Source organism: Somniosus microcephalus, chromosome 11 (assembly GCF_052327205.1).
Source record: "Somniosus microcephalus isolate GS21.2 chromosome 11, FLI_Smic_1.0, whole genome shotgun sequence".
NCBI classification, from domain to species: domain Eukaryota; kingdom Metazoa; phylum Chordata; class Chondrichthyes; order Squaliformes; family Somniosidae; genus Somniosus; species Somniosus microcephalus.
This window is the reverse complement of record NC_140997.1, coordinates 238,259,001-238,279,236: the sequence shown is the minus strand read 5'-3', so window position 1 is coordinate 238,279,236 and position 20,236 is coordinate 238,259,001. Positions and strand designations below refer to the sequence as shown.

Sequence of the window (20,236 nt, the reverse complement as noted above, 5' to 3'; positions counted from 1 at the left end):
CCATGCGGTGGGGGTCCATGCGGTGGGCGTCCTTGCGGTGGGGGTCCATGCGGTGGGGGTCCTTGCGGTGGGGGTCCTTGCGGTGGGGGTCCATGCGGTGGGGGTCCGTGCGGTGGGGGTCCTTGCGGTGGGGGTCCTTGCGGTGGGGGTCCGTGCGGTGGGGGTCCTTGCGGTGGGGGACATGTGGTGGGGGTCCCTGCGGTGGGGGTCCGTGCGGTGGGGGTCCCTGCGGTGGGGGTCCCTGCGGTGGGGGTCCCTGCGGTGGGGGTCCATGCGGTGGGGGTCCTTGCGGTGGGGGTCCATGCGGTGGGGGTCCTTGCGGTGGGGGTCCATGCGGTGGGGGTCCTTGCGGTGGGGGTCCTTGCGGTGGGGGTCCTTGCGGTGGGGGTCCCTGCGGTGGGGGTCCATGCGGTGGGGGTCCATGCGGTGGGGGTCCTTGCGGTGGGGGTCCATGCGGTGGGGGTCCTTGCGGTGGGGGTCCATGCGGTGGGGGTCCTTGCGGTGGGGGTCCTTGCGGTGGGGGTCCATGCGGTGGGGGTCCTTGCGGTGGGGGTCCTTGCGGTGGGGGTCCTTGCGGTGGGGGTCCATGCGGTGGGGGTCCTTGCGGTGGGGGTCCTTGCGGTGGGGGTCCATGCGGTGGGGGTCCATGCGGTGGGGGTCCATGCGGTGGGGATCCATGCGGTGGGGGTCCTTGCGGTGGGGGACATGTGGTGGGGGTCCATGCGGTGGGGTCCTTGCGGTGGGGGACATGTGGTGGGGGTCCGTGCGGTGGGGGTCCTTGCAGTGGGGGTCCGTGCGGTGGGGGTCCCTGCGGTGGGGGTCCCTGCGGTGGGGGTCCCTGCGGTGGGGGTCCCTGCGGTGGGGGTCCTTGCAGTGGGGGACATGTGGTGGGGGTCCGTGCGGTGGGGGTCCTTGCAGTGGGGGTCCGTGCGGTGGGGGTCCCTGCGGTGGGGGTCCCTGCGGTGGGGGTCCCTGCGGTGGGGGTCCCTCCAGTGGAGATCCATGTGCTGGGGGTCCCTGTCGGAGTGTCAGCTGTTGGGTGTGCAGGGTGATGGTCGAGCAGCTTCTGATGTTGACCCATGGTCTGGAGCCTCCATTCGTGTTCTGTCAACTGGGGTGAGGGGGGGGCGGCGTGTGAGAGGCAAGTCCACCCGGGATTTACCTCCCCGGGGGGCGGGTGGGGGTGTTGTTCACTGAACTGAACGGCCATTTCCTTTTATTTGATTCATTCTCGGGATGTGGGATTCGCTGACACGGCCGGCGTTTGTTGCCCATCCCGAGTTGCCCCGAGAAGGTGGGGGTGGGTCGCCGCCTTGAACCGCTGGGAGCGGGTTTGATACAAACTGAGGGTCTCGCTCGGCCACTTCAGAGGGCAGTTAAGAGTCAACCAGGTTGGTGTGGGACTGGAGTCACCTATAGGCCCAGACCGGGTGAGGACGGCAGGTTTCCTTCCCTGAAGGACATCAGTGACCCAGTTGGGTTTTTACGACAATCCGACAGCCTCAGGGTCACTTTTACTGACACCAGATTTTCATTTCCAGGATTTTTAAACTGAATTCAAATTCTCAAACTGCCCTGGTGAGATCTGAACTCACGTTCCGTGGATTAATGGTCCAGCAACATAACCAGCGCACTACTGTACCCATCATAAAGTCATAACCAAAAGATGAGGATGCAGCACTTTGTTTTCGAAGTGCTCCGGTAATTAGCTGGGAAATAACGACGGTTCCAGCCCAGCCTGCGGGTGTGACCGGTCTGTGTGACAGGACTGTGTGACCGGACTGTGTGACAGGTCTGTGTGACTGGTCTGTGTGACAGGACTGTGTGACCGGACTGTGTGACAGGTCTGTGTGACTGGTCTGTGTGACAGGTCTGTGTGACCGGACTGTGTGACTGGTCTGTGTGACTGGTCTGTGTGACCGGACTGTGTGACCAGTCTGTGTGACCAGTCTGTGTGACTGGTCTGTGTGACAGGTCTGTGTGACCGGACTGTGTGACCGGTCTGTGTGACCAGTCTGTGTGACTGGTCTGTGTGACAGGACTGTGTGACCGGACTGTGTGACAGGTCTGTGTGACTGGTCTGTGTGACAGGTCTGTGTGACCGGACTGTGTGACTGGTCTGTGTGACTGGTCTGTGTGACAGGTCTGTGTGACCGGACTGTGTGACAGGTCTGTGTGACCGGACTGTGTGACCAGTCTGTGTGACCGGTCTGTGTGACTGGTCTGTGTGACCGGTCTGTGTGACCGGTCTGTGTGACAGGTGTGGCTAGAGGAATGGTGCAAGGGGGAGGGATTCAAATTCCTTGGACATTGGAACCGGTCCTGGGGGAGGTGGGACCAGTACAAACGGGATGGTTTGCACCTGGGCAAGGCCGGGACTGATGTCCTAGGGGGAGTGTTTGCTAGTGCTGTTGGGGATGGTTTAAACTAAAGTGGCAGGGGGTTGGGAACCTGAGCAGGGAGACAGAGGAAAGGGAAACAAGGAAAAAAGCGAAAGACAGGAAGGAGAAAAACAAAATTAGAAGGCAAAGAACTCAACGGTTTAAATCAAACATGGTCACAGTAAATAATAATTCATATAGGTCTGAGAGCGTTAAAAAAACAAGCCTGAAGGTTTTGTGTCTTAATGCAAGGAGCATTCGGAACAAGGTGGATGAATTAGCTGCACAAATAGAGGTAAACGAATATGATTTGATTGGGATTACAGAAACATGGCTCCAGGGTGGCCAAGGCTGGGAACTCAACATCCAGGGGCATTCAATATTTAGGAAGGATAGGCAAAAAAGAAAGGGAGGTGGGGTGGCATTGCTGGTTAAAGAGGGGATTAACACAATTGAAAGGAAGGATATTAACTCTGATGATGCGGAATCTGTATGGGTAGAACTGAGAAATATCAAGGGGCAGAAAACGTTAGTGGGAGTGGTATATAGACCTCCAAACAGTAATACGGAGGTTGGGGATGGCATTAAAAGGGAAATTAGAGAAGCATACAGTAAGGGCACAGCAGTCATCATGGGTGACTTTAATTTACATATAGATTGGGCTAACCAAATTAGTAAAAATACTGTGGAGGAGGAATTCCTAGAATGTTTACGGGATGGTTTTCTGGAACAATATGTCGAGGAACCAACCAGAGATCAGGCCATCTTAGACTGGGTATTATGTAATGAGAGAGGACTAATTAGCAATCTTGTTGTACGAGGCCCCTTGGGTCAGAGAGATCATAATATGATAGAATTCTTCATTAGGATGGAGAGTGAAGCAGTTGACTCGGAGACTAGGGTCCTGAATTTAAATAAAGGAAACTACGATGGTATGAGGCGCAAATTGGGTAAGATTGATTGGGGACTGTCACTCAAAGGGTTGATGGTGGATAGGCAATGGCAAACATTCAAAGACCACATGGATGAACTACAGAAGTTATTCATCCCAGTTTGGGATAAGAATAAAACAAAAAGGGTGACTCAACCGTGGCTAACAAGGGAAATTAGGGATAGCATAAGATCCAAGGAGAGGGCATATAAATTGGCCAGAAAAAGCAGTAACCCTGAGGATTCAACAAAGGAGGACAAAGGGATTAATTAAGAAGGGGAAAATAGAATATGAAAGTAAGCTTGCAGGGAACATAAAAACTGACTGTAAGAGCTTTTATTTTATAGATATGTGAAGAGAAAAAGATTAGTGAAATCAAGTGTAGGTCCCTTGCAGTCAGAAGCAGGGGAAGTTATAATGGGGAACAAAGAAATGGCTGACCAATTAAATGCATATTTTGGTTCTGTCTTCACAAAGGAGGACACAAATAACCTCCCAGAGATGTTGGAGAACATAGGGCCTGGTGAGAGGGAGGAACTGAAAGAAATCAGTATTTGTAGGGAAATGGTGTTAGGGAAATTGATGGGATTGAAGGCCGATAAATCCCCAGGGCCTGATAATCTACATCCTAGGGTACTTAAGGAGGTGGCCCTAGAAATAGTAGATGCATTGCTGGTCATCTTCCAAAATTCGCTGGAATCTGGAACTGTACCCATGGATTGGAGGGTAGCTAATGTTACCCCACTGTTCAAAAAGGGTGGTAGAGAGAAAGCGGGGAATTACAGACCGGTAAGCCTGACATCGGTAGTGGGGAAAATGCTAGAGTCCATTATAAAGGATGTAATAGCTGAGCACTTGGAAAGCAGTGACAGGATCGGACAAAGTCAACATGGATTTACAAAAGGTAAATCGTGCTTGACTAATCTACTGGAATTTTTTGAGGATGTAACTGGGAAAATAGATATGGGAGAACCAGTAGATGTGGTGTATTTGGACTTTCAAAAGGCTTTCGATAAGGTCCCGCATAAGAGATTAGCGTGTAAAGTTAAGGCACATGGGATTGGGGGCAAGGTATTGACTTGGATAGAGAACTGGTTGGCGGACAGAAAGCAAAGAGTTGGAATAAACGGGTCTTTTTCAGAGTGGCAGGCAGTGACTGGTGGGGTACCGCAGGGATCGGTCCTTGGACCCCAGCTATTCACAATATACATTAATGATCTAGACGAGGGAACTAGATGTAATATCTGCAAGTTTGCAGACGACACAAAGCTGGGTGGGCGTGTGTGCTGCGAGGAGGATACCGAGAAACTCCAGGATGATTTGGACAGGTTGGGTGATTGGGCAGAAGCGTGGCAGATGCAATATAACGTGGATAAATGCGAGGTTATCCACTTTGGTGGCAAAAAAAGGAAGGCAGACTATTATCTGAATGGCAATAGATTGGGAGAAGGGGAAGTGCAACGAGACTTGGGTGTCCTTGTGCACCAGTCGCTGAAGGTAAGCATGTAGGTGCAGCAGGTGGTGAAGAAGGCAAATGGTATGTTGGCCTTCATAGCGAAAGGGTTTGAGTACAGGAGAAAGGATGTCCTGCTGCAGTTGTACAGGGCCTTGGTGAGACCACACCTTGAGTACTGTGTGCAGTTTTGGTCGACTTATCTGAGGAAGGATGTTCTTGCCATGGAAGGAGTTCAGCGAAGATTCACAAGGCTGATCCCTGGGATGGCAGGAATGACGTATGAGGAGAGATTGGGTCGATTGGGCTTATACTCGCTGGAGTTTAGAAGAATGAGAGGGGATCTCATCGAAACTTATAAAATTCTGACAGGTCTGGACAAACTAGATGCAGGTAGAATGTCCCCGATGGTCGGAAAGTCCAGAACCAGGGGTCATAGTCTAAGGATAAGGGGTAAGCCATTTAGGACAGAGATGAGGAAGAATTTCTTCACCCAGAAAGTGGTGAACCTGTGGAATTCTCTACCACAGAAGGCGGTTGAGGCCAAGTCTTTAAATATATTCAAGAAGGAGTTAGATATATTTCTTAGAGCTAAAGGTATCAAGGGATATGGGGAGAAGGCAGGGACAGGGTACGGAGTTTGGATGATCAGCCATGATCACATCGAATGGCAGAGCAGGCTCGAGGGGCCGAATGGCCTACTCCTGCTCCTATCTTCTATGTTTCTATGTTTCTATGTCTGTGTGACAGGTCTGTGTGACCGGTCTGTGTGACCGGTCTGTGTGACCGGACTGTGTGACAGGTCTATGTGACCGGACTGTGTGACCAGACTGTGTGACCAGACTGTGTGACAGGTCTGTGTGACCGGTCTGTGTGACCAGACTGTGTGACAGGTCTGTGTGACAGGTCTGTGTGACCGGTCTGTGTGACAGGTCTGTGTGACAGGTCTGTGTGACCGGTCTGTGTGACCGGTCTGTGTGACCGGTCTGTGTGACAGGTCTGTGTGACCGGTCTGTGTGACCAGACTGTGTGACCGGTCTGTGTGACAGGTCTGTGTGACCAGACTGTGTGACCGGTCTGTGTGACCGGACTGTGTGACCGGTCTGTGTGACCGGTCTGTGTGACCGGTCTGTGTGACCGGTCTGTGTGACAGGTCTGTGTGACAGGTCTGTGTGACAGGTCTGTGTGACCGGTCTGTGTGACCGGTCTGTGTGACCGGACTGTGTGACCGGTCTGTGTGACCGGTCTGTGTGACCGGTCTGTGTGACCGGTCTGTGTGACAGGTCTGTGTGACCGGTCTGTGTGACAGGTCTGTGTGACCGGTCTGTGTGACCGGTCTGTGTGACAGGTCTGTGTGACCGGTCTGTGTGACCGGTCTGTGTGACCAGACTGTGTGACAGGTCTGTGTGACAGGTCTGTGTGACCGGTCTGTGTGACAGGTCTGTGTGACCGGTCTGTGTGACAGGTCTGTGTGACAGGTCTGTGTGACCGGTCTGTGTGACCGGTCTGTGTGACCAGACTGTGTGACCGGTCTGTGTGACCGGTCTGTGTGACCGGTCTGTGTGACCAGACTGTGTGACAGGTCTGTGTGACAGGTCTGTGTGACCGGTCTGTGTGACCGGTCTGTGTGACCGGTCTGTGTGACCAGACTGTGTGATCGGTCTGTGTGACCGGTCTGTGTGACCGGTCTGTGTGACCAGACTGTGTGACAGGTCTGTGTGGCCAGACTGTGTGACCGGTCTGTGTGACCAGACTGTGTGACCGGTCTGTGTGACCGGTCTGTGTGACCGGTCTGTGTGACAGGTCTGTGTGACCGGTTTGTGTGACCGGTCTGTGTGACAGGTCTGTGTGACCGGTCTGTGTGACCAGACTGTGTGACAGGTCTGTGTGACAGGTCTGTGTGACCGGTCTGTGTGACCAGACTGTGTGACAGGTCTGTGTGACAGGTCTGTGTGACCGGTCTGTGTGACCAGACTGTGTGACAGGTCTGTGTGACCGGTCTGTGTGACAGGTCTGTGTGACAGGTCTGTGTGACAGGTCTGTGTGACCAGACTGTGTGAAAGGTCTGTGTGACAGGTCTGTGTGACCGGTCTGTGTGACCGGTCTGTGTGACAGGTCTGTGTGACCGGTCTGTGTGACAGGTCTGTGTGACAGGTCTGTGTGACAGGTCTGTGTGACCAGACTGTGTGACAGGTCTGTGTGACCGGTCTGTGTGACAGGTCTGTGTGACCGGTCTGTGTGACAGGTCTGTGTGACCGGTCTGTGTGACCGGTCTGTGTGACCGGACTGTGTGACCGGTCTGTGTGACCGGTCTGTGTGACCGGTCTGTGTGACAGGTCTGTGTGACCGGTCTGTGTGACAGGTCTGTGTGACCAGACTGTGTGACAGGTCTGTGTGACAGGTCTGTGTGACCGGTCTGTGTGACAGGTCTGTGTGACCGGTCTGTGTGACAGGTCTGTGTGACAGGTCTGTGTGACCGGTCTGTGTGACCGGTCTGTGTGACCAGACTGTGTGACCGGTCTGTGTGACCGGTCTGTGTGACCGGTCTGTGTGACCAGACTGTGTGACAGGTCTGTGTGACAGGTCTGTGTGACAGGTCTGTGTGACCGGTCTGTGTGACCGGTCTGTGTGACCGGTCTGTGTGACCGGACTGTGTGACCGGTCTGTGTGACCGGTCTGTGTGACCGGTCTGTGTGACCAGACTGTGTGACAGGTCTGTGTGGCCAGACTGTGTGACCGGTCTGTGTGACCAGACTGTGTGACCGGTCTGTGTGACCGGTCTGTGTGACCGGTCTGTGTGACAGGTCTGTGTGACCGGTTTGTGTGACCGGTCTGTGTGACAGGTCTGTGTGACCGGTCTGTGTGACCAGACTGTGTGACAGGTCTGTGTGACAGGTCTGTGTGACCGGTCTGTGTGACCAGACTGTGTGACAGGTCTGTGTGACAGGTCTGTGTGACCGGTCTGTGTGACCAGACTGTGTGACAGGTCTGTGTGACCGGTCTGTGTGACAGGTCTGTGTGACAGGTCTGTGTGACCAGACTGTGTGACAGGTCTGTGTGACAGGTCTGTGTGACCGGTCTGTGTGACCGGTCTGTGTGACAGGTCTGTGTGACCAGTCTGTGTGACAGGTCTGTGTGACAGGTCTGTGTGACAGGTCTGTGTGACCAGACTGTGTGACAGGTCTGTGTGACCGGTCTGTGTGACCAGACTGTGTGACCGGTCTGTGTGACAGGTCTGTGTGACAGGTCCGTGTGACCGGTGTGTGTGACAGGTCTGTGTGACCGGTCTGTGTGACAGGTCTGTGTGACCGGTCTGTGTGACAGGTCTGTGTGACAGGTCTGTGTGACAGGTCTGTGTGACAGGTCTGTGTGACAAGACTGTGTGACAGGTCTGTGTGACAGGTCTGTGTGACAGGTCTGTGTGACCGGTCTGTGTGACAGGTCTGTGTGACCAGACTGTGTGACAGGTCTGTGTGACAGGTCTGTGTGACCGGTCTGTGTGACAGGTCTGTGTGACCGGTCTGTGTGACCGGTCTGTGTGACCGGTCTGTGTGACAGGTCTGTGTGACCGGTCTGTGTGACAGGTCTGTGTGACCAGTCTGTGTGACAGGTCTGTGTGACAGGTCTGTGTGACAGGTCTGTGTGACCAGACTGTGTGACAGGTCTGTGTGACCGGTCTGTGTGACCAGACTGTGTGACCGGTCTGTGTGACAGGTCTGTGTGACAGGTCTGTGTGACCGGTCTGTGTGACAGGTCTGTGTGACCGGTCTGTGTGACAGGTCTGTGTGACCGGTCTGTGTGACAGGTCTGTGTGACAGGTCTGTGTGACAGGTCTGTGTGACAGGTCTGTGTGACAAGACTGTGTGACAGGTCTGTGTGACAGGTCTGTGTGACAGGTCTGTGTGACCGGTCTGTGTGACAGGTCTGTGTGACCAGACTGTGTGACAGGTCTGTGTGACAGGTCTGTGTGACCGGTCTGTGTGACAGGTCTGTGTGACAGGTCTGTGTGACCGGTCTGTGTGACAGGTCTGTGTGACCGGTCTGTGTGACCAGACTGTGTGACAGGTCTGTGTGACCGGTCTGTGTGACCGGTCTGTGTGACCAGACTGTGTGACCGGTCTGTGTGACAGGTCTGTGTGACAGGTCTGTGTGACAGGTCTGTGTGACCGGTCTGTGTGACAGGTCTGTGTGACCGGTCTGTGTGACCAGACTGTGTGACCGGTCTGTGTGACAGGTCTGTGTGACAGGTCTGTGTGACAGGTCTGTGTGACCAGACTGTGTGACAGGTCTGTGTGACAGGTCTGTGTGACAGGTCTGTGTGGCAGGTCTGTGTGACAGGTCTGTGTGACCAGACTGTGTGACAGGTCTGTGTGACAGGTCTGTGTGACCGGTCTGTGTGACAGGTCTGTGTGACCGGCCTGTGTGACCGGCCTGTGTGACCGGTCTGTGTGACAGGTCTGTGTGACCGGTCTGTGTGACAGGTCTGTGTGACCGGTCTGTGTGACAGGTCTGTGTGACCGGTCTGTGTGACAGGTCTGTGTGACCGGTCTGTGTGACAGGTCTGTGTGACCGGTCTGTGCGACCGGTCTGTGTGACCGGTCTGTGTGACCAGACTGTGTGACAGGTCTGTGTGACCGGACTGTGTGACCGGTCTGTGTGACAGGTCTGTGTGACCGGTCTGTGTGACCGGTCTGTGTGACCGGTCTGTGTGACCAGACTGTGTGACAGGTCTGTGTGACCGGTCTGTGTGACCGGACTGTGTGACCGGTCTGTGTGACCGGTCTGTGTGACCGGTCTGTGTGACCGGTCTGTGTGACCTCACACTCTCCTAAAGGAACCTTCGTTCCAGCTTCCTGTCAACATCCAGCTGCTGAGACACCTGCCTCATCAGGCCAGCTCCAGCCCTGATTCCTTCCTACCAGGACTGCCTCAGCACTTGGGGAGAAACACAGAAACAAGCTGCTGTTGGCAAACCTGACTTCCTTTTGCCGGAGTCTGCCGTTTGCCGTGTAATATCCTTCCTGCTCCAAGTATGCACTCACTCTTATTCCACGGGATTTGCAAAGTTTCCGAGATTTGAATTAAGATTTGCTCTTTCTTCCTTCTCTCCCGGTACAGACCTTGTCCGTCCATTTGCCTCCTGCGATCAAGCCGACAGAGAGGGAGGGTATCTCAAGACCCCCCTCCTGCTCCTCAGCTGACCCTGTGTGGGCACATTCCAGAGACCCAGTGTATGACGGCTGCCCCTCCCCTTGCCTCCCCCTCTGCAAAGGGGGCACCTGGTGCTTACTGGAGGTCGTGAGCTCAAATCCCACTAGAGCAAGTTGTGATACTGAATTCAGTAAATTTGGCAGTTTGTGGGTTGGCACCGGGTACGGTGACCGTGAAAACTGTCGGATTGTCATAAAAACCCAACTGGGTCACTAATGTCCTTCAGCGAAGACAACCTGCCGTCCTGCCCCGGTCTGGCCCACAGAATTCTGGGGTAAGGGTATCAAAGGATATTGAACAAAGGTGGGTAAACAGAGTCGAGGTACAGTGTGTCGGTGCAGGCTCGATGGGCCGAAATGGCCTCTATCTGCATTGTGGGGTTTCTGTGAAGGCTTTCTGTGAAGATCAGCCATGATCTAACTGTGTGATGGAACAGGCTTGAGGGGCTGAATGGCCTCCTCCTGTTCCTATATTCCTACCCATGACTCCAGTCCCACAGTACGTGGCTGGCGCACAAGGCACTCAGTTATAAAACTATTGCTTCAAGAAGGTTCAGTGATGACTCTTTGATTCCTTGCCCTCAGGATAACTCGGGATGGGTAACTCTACCACCCAGTGTTGCCCACATCCCTACCACTAGCCTCCCCGCAATGCCATGGGGGATGGAAGCTGAATGGCTGAAGTCACAAGGTTGGTTGAACCAGCAGTGCTTAAAGGGACGTTGCCGCAAATCTTCTGCTGAATGGTGAGGGGCCCAACAGAGTTCAAGCATCATGTGTTTAATGAGAATGGCGTCAAAAACTCCCTCCTTCAGCTGGAGGTGTTGATGCAGGAAGAGCGAGAGTGAGAGCGAGAGCGAGAGCCATGCTCAGGGTAGAAAATACCTGCCCACCTGTTCAATACGGAGGTGGATGAATGCTAACCCTCCCAACCCCTCCCCACCCCTCCCAACCCCACCCGAACCCTCTCCACCCCACCACTCCCCACCCCACCCCTCCCCAACCCACCCCTCCCCTCCCAACCCCTCCCCAACCCACCCCACCCCTCCCCACCCCTCCCAACCCCACCCGAACCCTCTCCACCCCACCCCTCCCCACCCCACCCCTCCCCATCCCACCCCACCCCTCCCCACCCCACCCCTCCCAACCCCACCCGAACCCTCTCCACCCCACCCCTCCCCAACCCACCCCTCCCCACCCCAACCCTCCTAACCCCACCCCACCCCCTGACCTTACCCAACCCCACTCCACCCCAAAGCACCTCCCCACCCCACCCCTCCTGACCCCAGCCCAACAGACTCAACTTAACTGAATCTTGCTTAAGTGTGGTGTTGGTGAGAGAGAGCATTAACTGTACGGTGTGGGATTGTGTGCGATATTACCGAAGGGTCCGCTGACCTCGTTCTATCCTGCGTGACAACGCAGCCACTGTAAAAAAAATTCCAGTTTGATTTTCAATTTGTTCTTGTAATTTCTAAATTGAATTTTACCTTCACTTCCTGACTCCAAGCCAAGAGGAATGTCGTAGACTGTGGAGGGAAATGAAGAGACACGTGTGCGTACATGTCAGGTGCAACAAGCAGGAAGGAAGGGACAAAATGTCAATAAATTCTGTGATCAGGCTGCGTTGGAATCTTGAAAGCTCCTTCCTTTAAACAAATCCACCCAAACTGAGAAAGAAACTCCTGTCAAATCAAACTGATTCTATTTTGATGTGTTTCACCTTGGAGCTCATTACTGATTTGATCCCAAGGTCAATAAGGATCAGGCAGGGAGCTTCACTATTATATATCATTGTCACTCTTCCTCTGGTCTGCCGCCTCTTCACTCCTCTCCTCCATTTTACTCCCCTACTTTCCTTTCCCCTCCCCTTTCATCTCCTCTTCTCTCACCTCTCCTCCCTTGCCTCCATCTCGTCTTCTGCCCCGCCTACACTCACCTGGTCTCCCCTCCACCCCTTCCGTGAGGGTGTTGACTCTGACTGGAGTTACAGGTCCATGGATGTGGTCATCTCTGAGCAGATATCAGGAAATTCTTCACACAGTGATGAACATAGGGAATAAATTTACAGATGGAGTGATGAGGGAAAACCCTGGAATCATTAGATGCTACAATGCAGGAGGAGGGGGTAAGAATATGGATGAATTAAGATGGGCCAAATGGCTTTCCTCAGCCGTAATTATCCTGATGCTGGTGTCAGTCAAGTGATGTATGCTGTTGTTGACCAGGACACCAGGAGAACTAGGAACAGGAGGAGGCCATTCAGCCCCTCGAGCCTGTTACACAGGAACAGGAGGAGGCTATTCAGCCCCTCGAGCCTGTTACACAGGAACAGGAGGAGGCCATTCAGCCCCTCGAGCCTGTTACACAGGAACAGGAGGAGGCTATTCAGCCCCTCGAGCCTGTTACACAGGAACAGGAGGAGGCTATTCAGCCCCTCGAGCCTGTTCCGCCATTCTATTAGGTCGGGGGGGGGCGGTGAGCAGGGGGGCGGGAAGAGTGAAACAGGGGCGTGGGGGGGGCGAGTGAGCCAGCGGGGGGGGGGGGGCGAGTGAACCGGGGTGGTGGGGGGGGGAGTGAGCTGGGTGCAGGGGTGGGGGGGGAGTGAGCCGGGGGGGGGGGGAGTGAGCTGGGTGGGGGGGGGGGGGAGTGAGCCGGGGTGGGGGGGGGGGGGGAGTGAGCTGGGTGGGGGGGGGGGAGTGAGCCGGGGGGGGCAGGGGGGCGAGTGAGCCGGGGTTGGGGGGGGGGGGAAGTGAGCTGGGTGCGGGGGGGGGGGGGAGTGAGCCGGGGTGGGGGGGGGAGACTGTGTGGTGGAGGGCTGGGTGAGCCGGGGCTGCTTCCACAGACGGAGATCTCTCCCTCTCTCTTTATCAGACACCAGGTACAGCAGAGTGAATCCACAGGAGGAATTGTGAACTGGAGGTGAGAGACGTGACATCGGGGAGGAGCAGTGTGGGTTAAACTGGTTGGTTCGGGGTTAAACTGGTTGGTTCAGGATTAAACTGGTTGGTTCAGGGTTATACTGGTTGGTTCAGGGTTATACTGGTTGGTTCAGGATTAAACTGGTTGGTTCGGGGTTATACTGGTTGGTTCAGGGTTAAACTGGTTGGTTCAGGGTTAAACTAGTTGGTTCGGGGTTATACTGGTTGGTTCAGGGTTAAACTGGTTGGTTCAGGGTTAAACTGGTTGGTTCGGGGTTAAACTGGTTGGTTCGGGGTTAAAATGTATGGTTTGGGGTTAAACTGGTTGGTTACAAAGATGGGAGGGAAAGCAATGAGTGAGGAGGACATAAAAAACCTGCAAAAGGACAGACAGGCTAAGTGAGTGGGCAGAGATTTGGCAGATGCAATATAATGTTGGAAAGTGTGAGGTTATGCACTTTGGCAGAAAAAATCAAAGAGCAAGTTATTATCTAAATGGAGAGAAACTGCAAAGTGCTACAGTACAAAGGGATCTGGGGGTCCTGGTGCATGAAACACAGAAGGTTAGTATGCAGGTGCAGCAGGTGATCAGGAAGGCCAATGGAATCTTGGCTTTTATTGCAAGGGGGATGGAGTATAAAAGCAGGGAAGTCTTGCTGCAGTTATACAGGGTATTGGTGAGGCCACACCTGGAATACTGCGTGCAGTTTTGGTTTCCATATTTAAGAAAAGATATACTTGCTCTCGAGGCGGTTCAGAGAAGGTTCACTCGGTTGATTCCAGAGATGAGGGGGTTGACGTATGAGGAAAGGTTAAGTAGGTTGGGACTCTACTCATTCGAGTTCAGAAGAATGAGAGGCGATCTTATCGAAACATATAAGATTGTAAGGGGGCTTGATCGGGTGGATGCGGTGAGGATGTTTCCACTGATGGGTGAAACTAGAACTAGGGGGCATAACCTTAGAATAAGGGGCTGCGCTTTCAAAACTGAGATGAGGAGAAACTTCTTCACTCAGAGGGTAGTAAATCTATGGAATTTGCTACCCCAGAGAGCTGTGGAAGCTGCAACATTAAATAAATTTAAAATGGAGATAGACATTTTCCTAGCAGATAAGGGAATTAGGGGTTACGGGGAGAGGGCAGGGAAGTGGACGTGAGTCTAGATTCAGATCAGCCATGATCCTATTGAATGGCGGAGCAGGCCCGAGGGGCCGTATGGCCTACTCCTGCTCCTATTTCTTATGTTCTTATGTTCAGAGTTAAACTGGTTGGTTCGGGGTTAAACTGGTTGGTTTGGGGTTAAACTGGTTGGTTTGGGGTTAAACTGGTTGGTTCGGGGTTAAACTGGTTGGTTTGGGGTTAAACTGGTTGGTTTGGGGTTAAACTGGTTGGTTCGGGGTTAAACTGGTTGGTTCGGGGTTAAACTGGTTGGTTTGGGGTTAAACTGGTTGGTTCGGGGTTAAACTGGTTGGTTCAGGGTTAAACTGGTTGGTTCAGGGTTACCTCCTGTTTAACCACTCTGTTATCTTTAAACTATTTGGAATCCTGAAGCTTTGCGACGCGCTGGGAGTGGGGTGGAGGGGCCCAGTATCACACGGGAAACCCGGCAGTAAGAGCAGTGCGTCAGTCAGTGGCAGCCCAGCCACTGCATTATTCCCAGATAATTTCCGGGTTTCCTGAGCGGGCCCACGCGTCGATTTCAACTCCAGTATTCAGAACATAAGAAATAGGAGCAGGAGTCGGCCATTCGGCCCCTCGAGCCTGCTCCGCCATTCAATAAGATCACGGCTAATCATCGACCTCATCTCCACTTTCCCGCCCGATCTCCATATCCCTCGATTCCCCGAGAGTCCAAAAATCGATCGATCTCGGTCTTGAATATACTCAACGACTGAGCCTCCACAACCCTCTGGGGCAGAGAATTCCAAAGATTCACCGCCCTCTGAGTGAAGAAATTCCTCCTCATCTCAGTCCTAAATGGAAGACCCTTTATCCTGAGACTGTGACCCCTAGTTCTAGACTCTCCAGCCAGGGGGAAACACCCTCTCAGTATCTACCCTGTCAATCCCCCTCAGAATCTTATGTTTCAATGAGATCACCTCTCATTCTTCTAAACTCCAGAGAGTATCGGCCCATTCTACACAATCTCTCATCATAGGACAGCCCTCTCACCCCAGGAATCAATCTAGTGAACCTTCGTTGCACCACCTCGAAGGTATGTATATCCTTCCTCAGATAATAGTCAGCGTCTGGTCCTTCCCCAGCAGGAAGCTGAGCTGACGCAGAAGGAAATGTTTTCTAGTCGGAGCTGTGACCGTGTGTAGCTCGGGCAAAGCCCACAGTCCAATGACTCGACACAGTGCCTTCACACACTGGACTGAGAGCAGCAGGCAGGTAGGAACCTTCCACCCTCTCCATTCCATTCACTCTTTCTCACAACTTCTGCAGCTTTGTTTGTTGGGATTCCCTCGATGGATGAGGAGTATTTTAAAGAGCGGGGTGTGTATCGGGAGTTGTGTTAATCCACTGACCGTAGGGACTGAATCAGCTGCTGCAGAGACTCCAGATCTGGTGAAAAGGTAAACAGACATAATCCAAATTGTTGTTGATTTGGACAGTTTTGATTTTTCTCATTCTAATTTATTTGGAATTTGGCGCCACGTGTGTTCAGGCCTGACAACCTGAGAAAGCAAAACGTCCTACAATAATCTCGTGGCTTATTGTAACTCAGAAACATCCCAGAATATTCATGTACAGTGAATCACTGTGAAGTGCAGTCAGGACAAATACAGCAATCAGTTGGATGACCGGTTTATCAGTGTTTGGTTGAAGGCGGAATGTTAGCCCAGGACACTGCGAGAACTCTTCACTCCTAGAATTATAGAATCATAGAATGGTTACAGCACAAAAGAAAGCCATTCGGCCGGTCGAGCCCGTGCTGACTCTCAGCTAGTCCCATTCCACCGCCCTTTCCCCGGAGCACTGCAAAAAAAATTCCTTCAGATACTTATCCAACTCCCTTTTAAAAGATAAGGTTGCGTCTACCTCCACCACCCTGTCAGGCAGTGCATTCCAGATCCTAACCACTCGCTGAGTAAAATCTTTTTTCTTACGTCGCCTTTGGTTCTTCTGCCAATCACCTTAAATCTGTGTCCTCTGGTTCTCGACCCTTCCGCCAATGGGAACAGTTTCTCTCTATCTACTCTGTCCAGACCCCTCATGATTTTGAACACCTCTATCAAATCTCCTCTCAACCTTCTCTGCTCCAAGGAGAACAACCCCAGCTTCTCCAATCTATCAATGTAACTGAAGTCCCTCATTCCTGGATTAATTCTCGTAAATCTTTTCTGCACCCTCTCTAAGGCCTTCACATCCTTCCTAAAGTGCAGTGCCCAGAATTGGACACAATGCTCCAGTTGAGACCGTACCAGTGTTTTATACAGGTTCATCATAATTTCCACACTTTTGTACTCTGCCTCTATTTATGAAGCCCAGGATCCCGTATGCTTTTTTAACTGCTTTCTCAACCTGCCCTGCCACCTTCAACGATGTGTGCACACATACCCCCAGGTCTCTCTGTTCGTGCACCCCCTTTAGGATTGTACCCTTTAGTTGCCAGCTACAGCAACTCGAGCTCCGGCTGGAGTCACTACAGTGCATCCGTGAGGCTGAGAGTTACGTGGATAGCATGTTTCTAGAGGTGGTCACCCCGCAGCTTAAGAGTGTGCAGGCAGAGAGGGAATGCCAGACAGAAGAGGAGGACCAGGCAGGTAGTGCAGGAGTCCCTGGAGTGCATCGTGCTCTCCAACCAGTATTCGGTTCTGAGTACTGGTGAGGGTGATGGTTCCTCTGGGGAGAGCAGCCAGAGACAAGTCCACGGCACCACGGGTGGCTCAGCTGTACAGGGGGTGGAGGAAAAAGAGTGGAAGAGCAATAGTGGTTGGGGATTCGATAGTTAGTGGATCGTTTCTGCGGCTGTAGGCGTGTCTCCAGGATGGTGTGTTGCCTCCCTGGTGCCAGGGTCAAAATGTCACTGAGCGGCTGCAGAGCACTCTGAGGGGGGAGGGTGATCAGCCAGAGGTCGTGGTCTATATCGGTACCAATGACATAGGCAGAAAGAGGGATGAGGTCCTGCAGGCAGAGTTTAGGGAGCTAGCAGAGAGATTAAAAAGCAGGACCTCAAAGGTAGTAATCTCCGGATTACTCCCAGTGTCATGTGCTAGTGAGTACAGGAATAGGAGGATAGAGCAGATGAATGCGTGGCTGGAGAGATGGTGCAGGAGGGAGGGCTTTAGATTCCTGAGGCATTGGGACCGTTTCTGGGGAAGGTGGGACCTGTACAAGCCGGACGGGTTACACCTCAACAGAGCCGGGACCATTATTCTCGCTGGGTGGTTTGTTACTGCTGTTGGGGAGGGTTTAAACTAACTTGGCAGGGGGATGGGCACCAGCATATAGGAGTGGAAAAAAGGAATAAGGTGCATAAAAGAGTGAGTGTGTTGGATAGTACTGGAGAAGATAGTACTCGAGGCGGTAGTAGTACCATATTAGATAGGAACAGACTAAGAAAGACTACGAAAAATTCAAAAATGGGTTTAGAATTCATGTACATAAACGCACAAAGTGTGGTGAATAAGGTTGGTGAGCTACAAGCACAATTAGCCATGTGGCAATAACGGAAATGTGGCTTAAAAACAGTGAGGACTGGGCACTTAATATTCAAGGGTACAAGGTGTTCAGAAAAGATAGGGAAGGAAAAAAGGGAGGTGGGGTGGCAGTGCTGATTAAGGAAGACATTGTAGAGTTGGAAAGGGAGGATGTTCTTGAGGGGACAAGGACAGAATCCATTTGGTTAGAGTTGAGGAGCAAAAAGGTTATGATCACACTATTGGGGGTATTCTACAGGCCTCCAAATAGTGAGAGGGAGGGAGAGGAGCAAATCTGCAGGGAAATCGCAGAGATATAGAGTGGTGATATTGGGCAACTAATTACCCAAATATCGATTGGGATAATGCTAGGGTAAAGGGAAAGGAGGGGGAGGAATTTCTGAAATGTGTTCAGGAGAATTTCCTTGACCAGTATGTTCTTGGCTCAACTAGGATCTGGTGCTGGGGAATGAGGTGGGCCAGGTTGACCAAGTGTCTGTGGGAGAACACTTGGGTACAAGTGATCATCGTATCATAAGATTTAGATTAGCAATGGAGAGGAGCAAGGAACAATCTAGAGTGGAACTTCTAAACTGGAATAGGGCTAACTTCAATGGGATGCGAAAGGATCGAGCCTTTTCCTGTCACTTAGCCAATTTCATATCCATGCTGCCACTGTCCCTTTTATTCCATGGGCTTCAACTTTGCTGGCAAGCCTATTATGTGGCACTTTATCAAATGCCTTTTGGAAGTCCATGTACACTACGTCAATCACACTGCCCTCATCAACCCTCTCTGTTACCTCATCAAAAAATTCAATCAAGTTGGTTAAACACGATTTGCCTTTAACAAATCCGTGCTGGCTCTCCTTAATTAATCCACCCCTATCCAAGTGACTGTTAATTTTGCCCCTTTCTAAAAGTTTCCTGTAGTTGCTGGGTTTATCTTTACATCCTTTTTTGAACAAGGCTGTAACATTTGCAAATCTCCAGTCCTCTGGCACCACCCCTGTGTCTATGGAGGATTGGAATATTATGGCCAGTCCCTCTGCGATTTCCGCCCTCAATTCCCTCAGTATCCTAGGATGCATCCCATCCGTGCCTGGTGATTTATCTACTTTAAGTGCAGCCAACCTTTCTAATCTTTATCAATTTTTATCCCATCAAGTGTCTCCACTACCTCCTCCTTCACTATGTCTATGGCAGCATCCTCTTCCTTAAAGACAGATGCAAAGTACTCGTTTAGTACCTCAGCCATGCCCTCTGCCTCCATGCACAGGTCTCCTTTTTGGTCCCTAATCGGCCCCGCCCCTCCTCTTACTACTGGTTTACTAGTTATATGCCTGTAGAAGACTTTTGAATTACCTTTTATTTTGGCTGCTATTCTATTCTCATACCCTCTCTTTGCCCCTCTTATTTTCTTTTTCACTTCTCCTCTGACCTTTCTGTATTTAGCCTGATTCTCAGATATATTTACAACCTGACATCTGTCATACGCGCTCTTTTTCTGCTTCACCATATTCTCTATCTCTTTCCTCATCCAGGGAGCCCTGACTTTAGTTGCCCTGCCTTTCTCCCTTTGGGAATGTACCTCGACTGTACCCGAACTATTTCCTCTTTAGAGGCAGCCCACTGCTCCATTACAGTTTTGCCTGCCAATCTTTGATTCCAGTTTACCCGGGCCAGGTCCATTCTCAACCCACTGAAATTGGCTTTCCCCTAGTTAAACATTTTTAATCTAGATTGCTCCCTGTCCTTTTCCATAGCTAATCTAAACCTTATGATATTATGATCACTGTTCTCTCAATGTTCACCTCCTGACACTTGCTCCACTTGACCCACCTCATTCCCCAGAACCAGATCCAGCAATGCCTCCTTCCTCATTGGGCCGGAAACATACTGATCAAGAAAGTTCTCCAGATCACACTTCAGAAATTCTTCCCCTCTCTGCCCTTTACACTATTACTATCCCAGTCTATATTAGGATAGTTGAAGTCCCCCATTATCACTACTCTATAGTTCTTGCACCTCTCTGTAATTTCCCTGCAAATTTGCTCCTCCATATCTTTCCCACTATTTGGCGGCCTATAGAATACACCGAGTGGTGTAATGGCACCTCGATTGTTTCTCAACTCTAACCAAATAGATTCTGTCCTTGACCCCTCCAGGACATCCTCCCTCTCCAGCACACTAACGTTCTCCTTAACCAATACTGCCACACCACCTCCTATCTTTCCTGAACACCTTATAACCAGGAATATTTAATACCCAATCCTGCCCTTTTTTGAGCCAGGTCTCAGTTATTGCCACAACATCATATTCCCAGGTGGCTATTTGTGCCCGCAGCTCACTGACCTTGTTTACTACGCTTCGAGCGTTCACATACATCCACTGTAATAACAACAGAAAACGCTGGAAATACTCAGCAGGTCAGGCAGCATCCGTGGAGAGAGAAACAGAGTTAACGTTTCAGGTCTGGGCCCTTCATCAGAACTGGAAACAGCTGGAGATGTAACGGGTATTAAGCAGGTGCAGAGACAAGGGGGGATTGAAGGAATATTCTGTGCTTTTGTAAGAGGCAGGAAAGATAAAATGTTGCAAATGGGGATGGTAAAATCATACAGCATGAAAAATGGGGGCAGGGGTTATAGTTTGAAATTGTTGAACTCAATGTTGAGGCCAGAAGGCTGTAAAG

The 20,236-nt window shown here is 51.8% G+C and overlaps 1 pseudogene across 1 annotated transcript in view; it reads left to right on the top strand.

Moving 5' to 3' along the window:
* Positions 1 to 15,193: 15,193 nt before the first annotated feature.
* LOC147111370 (hyaluronidase-2 pseudogene) overlaps positions 15,194 to 20,236 on the top strand; it is a 53,140-nt pseudogene continuing 48,097 nt past the window's right edge. Inside the window, exon 1 of the transcript XR_015080091.1 lies at positions 15,194 to 15,290. The product of XR_015080091.1 is annotated as a hyaluronidase-2 pseudogene, transcript variant X2 (transcript). The remainder of the gene's footprint in view (positions 15,291 to 20,236) is intronic.